The sequence below is a fragment of the Drosophila albomicans genome, chromosome 3 (assembly GCF_009650485.2).
Source record: "Drosophila albomicans strain 15112-1751.03 chromosome 3, ASM965048v2, whole genome shotgun sequence".
Taxonomy (NCBI): domain Eukaryota; kingdom Metazoa; phylum Arthropoda; class Insecta; order Diptera; family Drosophilidae; genus Drosophila; species Drosophila albomicans.
The window spans coordinates 54,812,512-54,819,658 of NC_047629.2; the positions used below are offsets into that span (position 1 = coordinate 54,812,512).

A 7,147-nucleotide genomic window follows, 5' to 3' on the forward strand; every position below is an offset into this window, starting at 1 on the left:
AGCCTGGCAGAACTTTGCCGAAAAGCTAATGGCACTGACATGAGATTGCCTCGGAACGGTTTAAACAACATTAATTGAAAATGTCCATCAACATTTTCTCGAGCACTTCGTTTTTTTATGGTTTCTGTTTCATTAATCGAATTTAATTGAATTTTTCTGTGACTGCAGCTGCAGCTGGAATTGCGAGTGCATCAACTCCATGCAGTCTGTATTATTTCTGCTCTTTGCACTTACATTTCCTTTCGCGTTATTAACATTCTTTGCCATTATCTGCCGGCAGCTGCCATTTCCTCCACTCTCAGTGGAATTGCTGCCGATGCCGCTGCCACTTTCGATGAAGCTGCTTAAACACATGTGACGTGACATTCATGGAAAATGGATGCGCTGCCCGCAATTTAATTTTCCATATGCGAAATGCGGACACACGGTGACTTTATGGCCGAACACTGGCTGTAATAACCACTGATAGACTTTTAAAGCAATAAACATAAGTGTATTAAAAGCCATTGATACCTTGTATTTGTAAATAAAAAGAGGATATTTACATTCATAATAAAATGTTTATATCTCAAGTGGCTCTTTATTCAAATATTGATTGCATAGTCAGTAATAAAGATGCAATTATTATAGAATTTCGCAAACAAAGCGTACTTACTTGGTAAACAATAATTAAGTGCACAACAAATATATAAATTAAATTTATTTAATAAAATGCATTTTGCATTTAAATCAACAACAAAGTAAACATATTGATTTGATAGTCAATTCTTTAGTCAGCAACTTTTGAAGATATATAAATACTTAGTTTTATTTATTTTAAAGTAAACTCATTTCTAGGGCATCTGTAAGTTGTTCACTTCAGCAAGTCGTTTTAGCATTTCAAAGTGCTGTGAAACCAAGGAAATTAACGTGATTACTAGGCAAAAAAGGCATAGGCCCAACACACATATTGTTCGCTTTCGCTTGTTTTGTCAGCCAACAATAATTTGTTTGTAAACAAAGAAAAATTCAATTACTGTTGCCTTTTCAGGCCTGTCTCTCAAAAGCCAACTGAGCCACAAAAGCCACAAGCAATGTGAGCTTAGAATATACTTATGTATGTATATACATATCATATATGTGTGTATGTATGTACATTTATGTGTGTATGCGAAGCTCATTGAGCAGAGAGAAAAGGCTTTTGGCCTAGCGATGGAAACAAAGGACATCCCTTGCGCCACAAAGCATCCATTGACTTGGGAATTGCGAAGGGGTTGCTCCGCCCTGCTGCTGCTCTGATTAGGGTGAAGTTTATGTATATCTATATATTCTACAATATAAACCAAGAATAGATTGGATAAACGACGTTTTTCCTTTTTGTTTTCCTTTTTTTTTGTGAGGGCAGGTGAAAGGCTGAGAGTAATTCAATAAAAGCACAATCTGAAATTGACATTCTCAACTTGCGTCTTCGTACTGTATTTAAACATTTTCCATTGCTTTTACACGCATTACACTTGATTTTAAGATACGAATAACAAATGTAAAAGTAATCAAAAGTAAATTACCCAACGCTGCGCTACCTAAACAAAAACATCGAGCTTAAGATTATTTCGCATTCTATTTCTGATTAAGCACTGCTTACCAAATTAATTATAATGACATCTGTTCAAGCCCGTTATCTGTAGACCATCGTTAAGTATCCTTCTTTTAATGGTATACATCCAAGAGCTGTTTACTTTGTTAGAGAATTTCACATTACTTTGACCTGGCTTTGAATTGCGCACTCGATTCACCGCAATGGGCATCACACAGCCAAATACTCTAATCATTTCTAAATCTATTAAATATTTTTAAAGAATTTATGTGTTCAATATTTTTCTATTTTTATTTGACGATTTTTTATTTCTTTTTTTTGTTTTTTTTTTTACTTTTTTTCAATAGCAAAACTTTTTCAAATTTCGAAAGTCTTTTTGGGAAGTTAAAACGGAAAATGAACTGAAATTTATAGCAAGTGTGACACATGGGGCAAGGTGATGATGAGTTGTCCATCGGCTGCTGCTTTTCTGTTTTCCTTCCCCATCCCCACCCCCACAACCTTCCTCTCGGCAATATGCAAATGAATTTTCCTCTTGGCCCGCCGGCAATGTCCATCAGTCAAGCGCAGAGCTGCTCAACTGAGCCCAACTCAGTTTGCTGTCAATAAATCAAATTCCCAATCACATCAGCTTGAGAGCACTGCACCAAACACCTCTTCTCTCTTTTCCCCGTGTCCTCAGCGTGTCCTTTTGCATTTTGTGCACTTCCACTCTTTTTACACTGTTTTTGATTCCTCCTTTTAGTCATCTATCACAGCAGATTCGCTGGCCAGGCATGCATATGACACTGTTTGCAGCTTTGGGTTAATATTTGACTTAATTAAAGTGCATTTAATTAAGCTCGACGAGTGTCTGGAACTAAATCTGATGCGGAAGCTTCTTACAAAGGCAACTAACTAACCAAAGTCTGTCAATGCACATAGCATGGCATCACACAGAAGCCCTTGACAAGGACGAGGACGAGAGAACGGCACATTGCCAAAGGCAATAATCGCAATTTAATATTCATGACATTCTCACAGTCAATGTATTTTCAAAGTGTTGCCAGGAGCTGCAACTGAGCTCAGGACTTTGCAAAAGAATCTCTCACTCAGCCTCCTGCGTCCAGGCGACAAGCGAGCTCAAAACATTTTGATTGATGAAGTATTGAAAACGCAAGAAAGAGAAAAAGAGAAAGACAGAGAAAGACAGAGAAAGAGAGAAATGTAAAGGCTAGTGATGAATGAGTCCTTGAGGGTAATAATTTTTAAATACCAAGCGATGATTGAGGAATTTGATGGAGCAATCTTTGGTAAAGAATTCTAGATAAATAATTAATAGATTTATATATAGCAAAGGTACAGATATTTAAATACAAAATGATGATTGATTAAAATAACACATTTTACAATAATTAATTTAAGTAATGTATTGAATAAATACTTGAATTCGTTTTGCAGTTAGAGTCGAGTATGCTCGACTATGCGTTTACGAAAAACGTAAAACAGTGCGGTATTCATTTTAAAATATATTAAATTAATATATCACAGAAGTACTTAAAATACATCAAAGGCTATATTTCATATATGGATATAGTACTACATTCAAAATATACAATTGTGCAAAATATACCTGCTTTTGGTCCTAACCAAAGTATTCCTAAAATAACTTCTACATTTTTTATCTGATCGCAACCAAGTTTTCAGGAATCATAAAGGCTCTTGTTCTGGCTGTTGACAGAGATCATTTATATGGCCTGGACCCACAAAGTAATAATGCCCTTTTACCATATATATCTTAACTTAACTTAAAATAAATGCTTGATCAATATATATTTTGAAAATTAATATAGCAAATGATAATTCAGATTCTTAATAATTCAATTTATGTTAAAGTCTTTAAGTAAGTGAGCTGCGATTACAATTTAGTGCCAGTCAAACTATTTGGTAAGATAAAACATCGCTTAATTTTGACTACCAAAAACTATTGAACAAACTGATAACAGTTAGTGGGAGAACAAGTTAATTTGCAAGTTTGATTTATGCACTCAGTGCCGACAACTTCGTCGCCTTGCTGCCACATCCTTGGAGTTGTTCTGGCATGTGTTTGTACGCCGTCATACTTTCAATAAGCAACGAACCCAATTCCCCCCTCGGTAGTAACATTGCTGACACTCTTTGCTCATCTGTTATTTATCATATTGTACGCCACCCTTGTTCGAAGGTTTCTTCTACCCTTGCGCCCCCTTACACTCTTTGCTCTGTCATTTCCATGCTCCCCCTGCCACTATGTGTTTTTTTGAGTAAAGTTGTTCATGCCTCTTGCTTGCTGTGTGGTGTATGAAAAGTCGCTTAATGCTTTCTTCAGTTTCTTTTTTTTTGTGCGCTCTCTTGCAACTTCCGCTTTGTGGCATGCTTCCTTATGCTTGCCGGCTACTTGCTGATTCGCTTTTAGCGATAAGCTCAAGCAAACTGTTCTAGTAGTAGTTCTTGTTGTACTCCTAGTTCCACTTTCCCTTCTCCCCCTCTCGGTTCGATGATGGCCATGGGGCGAATATTTATGAGTGCTTTGGCAGACGTCTGAGAATTAGATTCGCCAATTGCTGTTGTTGTTGATGTTGCTGTTGCTTTTGGTGTTTGTGGCGATATCAAAGCATCAGCTGTTTATGCTGATTGGGGTATTAATAACAGAACCATACAGAACTGAACTGAACTGAACTGTCTTCTAACTGATTTCCTTGGCATATGACTATGGCTATGCTCAGTGAATTATCAATTGTGCTGCCCTCGCTCAAGCGTAAACGAATCGCCTTTTCATAAGTTTTCTTTGTGCTCGTCGCTCTAGTCCAATCTCTTCTAGCTGCCATTGTTTAGCTTTCATCCATTGTTTGCGGCGCAAGCCTGACTGCACCCGATGCCATAATGTTCTCCATGATGTCCATAACGAGGAGTTGTTGTTATTCTTGTAGTTGTTGTTGTTGTTGTTGGTCCACAGTCACGTCACGAAACATGCAAATGATTAATGATTTCAAATTTTGTAAGTCTCTCTTTAACTAGGGGAGTTGGCCATAAACAATTTGGCTTATTGACATAATTGCGTTTTGGAGTTTTTTCTCCTTTCCGTTTTAATATAAACTAGCCGTAGCTAATCCTTGCCAGCCCTGCAAGCCGCTTTTGATTTATGTACTTTGTAATGGCCAAACATAATTTGGCTGCCTCTTGAGTAAACATTTGCCAAGGCAGAAGCTGAGACCGAGTCGGAGAGACTGTCTAAAGAAATTCAAAATTAATGATGCAAATTAAAAGTAAATATGCCACAGTAAAAATACATAAAAGTGCGCTGCGCCTTCATTTCATTAACAGATTTTCCTCTCGACTCTCGACAATCAAAACATTTTCTGCTCAGTCCAGCCAAGCCAAATCTTTTTGCATAATTGAAAAACCGTTGCACGGAAGTCACATTTAAGCGTAGCTGAAGCGTATAGAGAAAAAAAACCGTCGCATTGACGTCCGGCGAATTTTTTATCCGGCTAGCGGGAGAGCTGCTGACTAGTTTCCTAGTTTTCTAGGAAATAATGCAGAGCAGAGTAACCCAAAAGATGACAGCACACAAATTGCAGTTCCAGCTAAACGGCATTAGTCGCATTTTTATGATTCTTGTCGCTCAAAATGGGGGTCGACATGCTGGAGTTTCTAAACATCTCAATCTAATTCATTTACAACTTTAATTTTAAATGGGTGCTTTAAAGAGATCTAATGCTCCATTGGCTTTTATAAGCGAAGAGCTTTTATTTAGCATATTTAATTTAATTAATTTCACAGCAATTTATAAACTGGACAGATTTACTTCTTATCTCGAAGCTCATGTATTTCAGTTACCACTTTTAGTACAATATTTTTATAGCAAGAGTAAGTGTTAATGTTCTGTTAAAAGTAGTGAAAGATATTCTAAAAGTGTTAGCAAAATGTTCATACAGATGGAATTATGAAAAATCAGCCTCAATTCCTATAAAATGTACTACAAATTATTGTGTAGAAATCAACTATCAAAGTGCCATCTATTCTGATAGATAGATAGATAGATGGACAGATAGTTAGATTCATAAATATATATATTTTTTTAATTTACAACATATACTACAGTAATCGCTTATTACATCAATCAATAAAATCGACATCAACAAAAATGTTGTGAATTGTCCTTGTTGTATTTAATATTTGGATATCTTACTGTTATATGTTTTCTCTTCACTAACTAACCAGATACTTTATTATTATAGGTTTTTCACTTCATATAAAGTGAACTGAATTTTTTAACTATTCTTTTTTTTGCAAATTTTGCTCAGGGCATTTCAGTAGCTGGCATTATGCTCGGCACAATGTATTTTTCCATTGTCATCTTTTAGGTGTTGGTGACGCACGCAGAAACTTGAACATTTTTGCTCCATTACATTTTCAGCTTGACATTGTTGTTGTTGCTGTTGTTGGTATTTGTCATTGTTGTTGTTATGGTGAAAATTAGCCGCACAGTTGTAAATAGAAACGCGCATTGCCTTTGGCCATTTGTCGCTGGGATTCTTTGGGGTACTGTTGGCTCTGTTATTTCAGCTCTGTGCCATTTTTGACACTTTAACATTGTTCTTTTGCTGTAGTTGTTGGTGTCATTAGCGAGCACGTGGCTGCTGTGCTGTGCTGTGCTGTGCCTCATTATGTGGCAAGATAAAATAAAAGCAAAATGTGTTTGACAACGTCGCCTCAGCGCAGATTATCCAATTATAATTTTCCATTTGCTCTAACAGAATTGTGTTCGCCAACAATTTTTGGATTTAGAATAGATGAATCTACGAGTATGCAGCTGTGGTTGTACTTCTTGTTTCTAATGGCATGTCCGCAAAAGGTTCTCGAATGGATGTTGCATAGAATTTTATTTAAGCCGCTGGCGGTTGGACGCTTCAACGAAGTATGCAACAAGGATTTGCAAATTTATGCAACTTGCAACGGCACACTATGGTCCAGCCGACCACTTTACTTGGCATTAATACATTTTTTAAAAGTTAATATATCATCAAGGTTTTGATCGCATTCTACAAGGAACAGACTGACCATCAATGTTGCATACCAAAAATTTGCATAGATGGCGCCACTTTCGCGAAATCAGCTGTTAAAGTGAGCTGTTCGTCAACAAAAGCACGTGCAGTAGAAAAGTGCATTTTGACATGTAGTTTTCAATATTCAATAATTTCAAATAAAACATTAATCTGATTAAAATTTGTGATGAATTCAAATAATTGGGGTTTGTACTACGTTTTTTGTAATGTGAAATGTCTCAAGTCGTTGTGATGTCTTAGTAGTTATGTGTAAAAGTATGTCTTCAAGCAAGTGCAAATTTTCACTTAAGTATCATTTTCCAAAAGCTGTACAAAGTGTCTTTGACCTCCTTTGACCATGAAGCGTATTGTGTGTAGTAGATAAATTAATTCTTGATCAATTGTATATAGTCTCCACCGCCACAAATGACCAATTTTTGTAATTTGCATTTATAGACCATAACCTCAATTGCAAAAATGCAGAGTTAAAGGTTATATGAAAATTAAT

The 7,147-nt window shown here is 36.3% G+C and overlaps 1 long non-coding RNA gene across 1 annotated transcript; it reads right to left on the reverse strand.

Moving 5' to 3' along the window:
- Positions 1-1,425: 1,425 nt before the first annotated feature.
- On the reverse strand, positions 1,426-2,017 carry LOC117570181 (uncharacterized). Its single transcript, XR_004572326.2, has 2 exons — positions 1,622-2,017; positions 1,426-1,559 (listed from the first exon to the last, which is right to left on the reverse strand). It is a non-coding gene; the product is annotated as an uncharacterized LOC117570181 (long non-coding RNA).
- Positions 2,018-7,147: the final 5,130 nt, after the last annotated feature.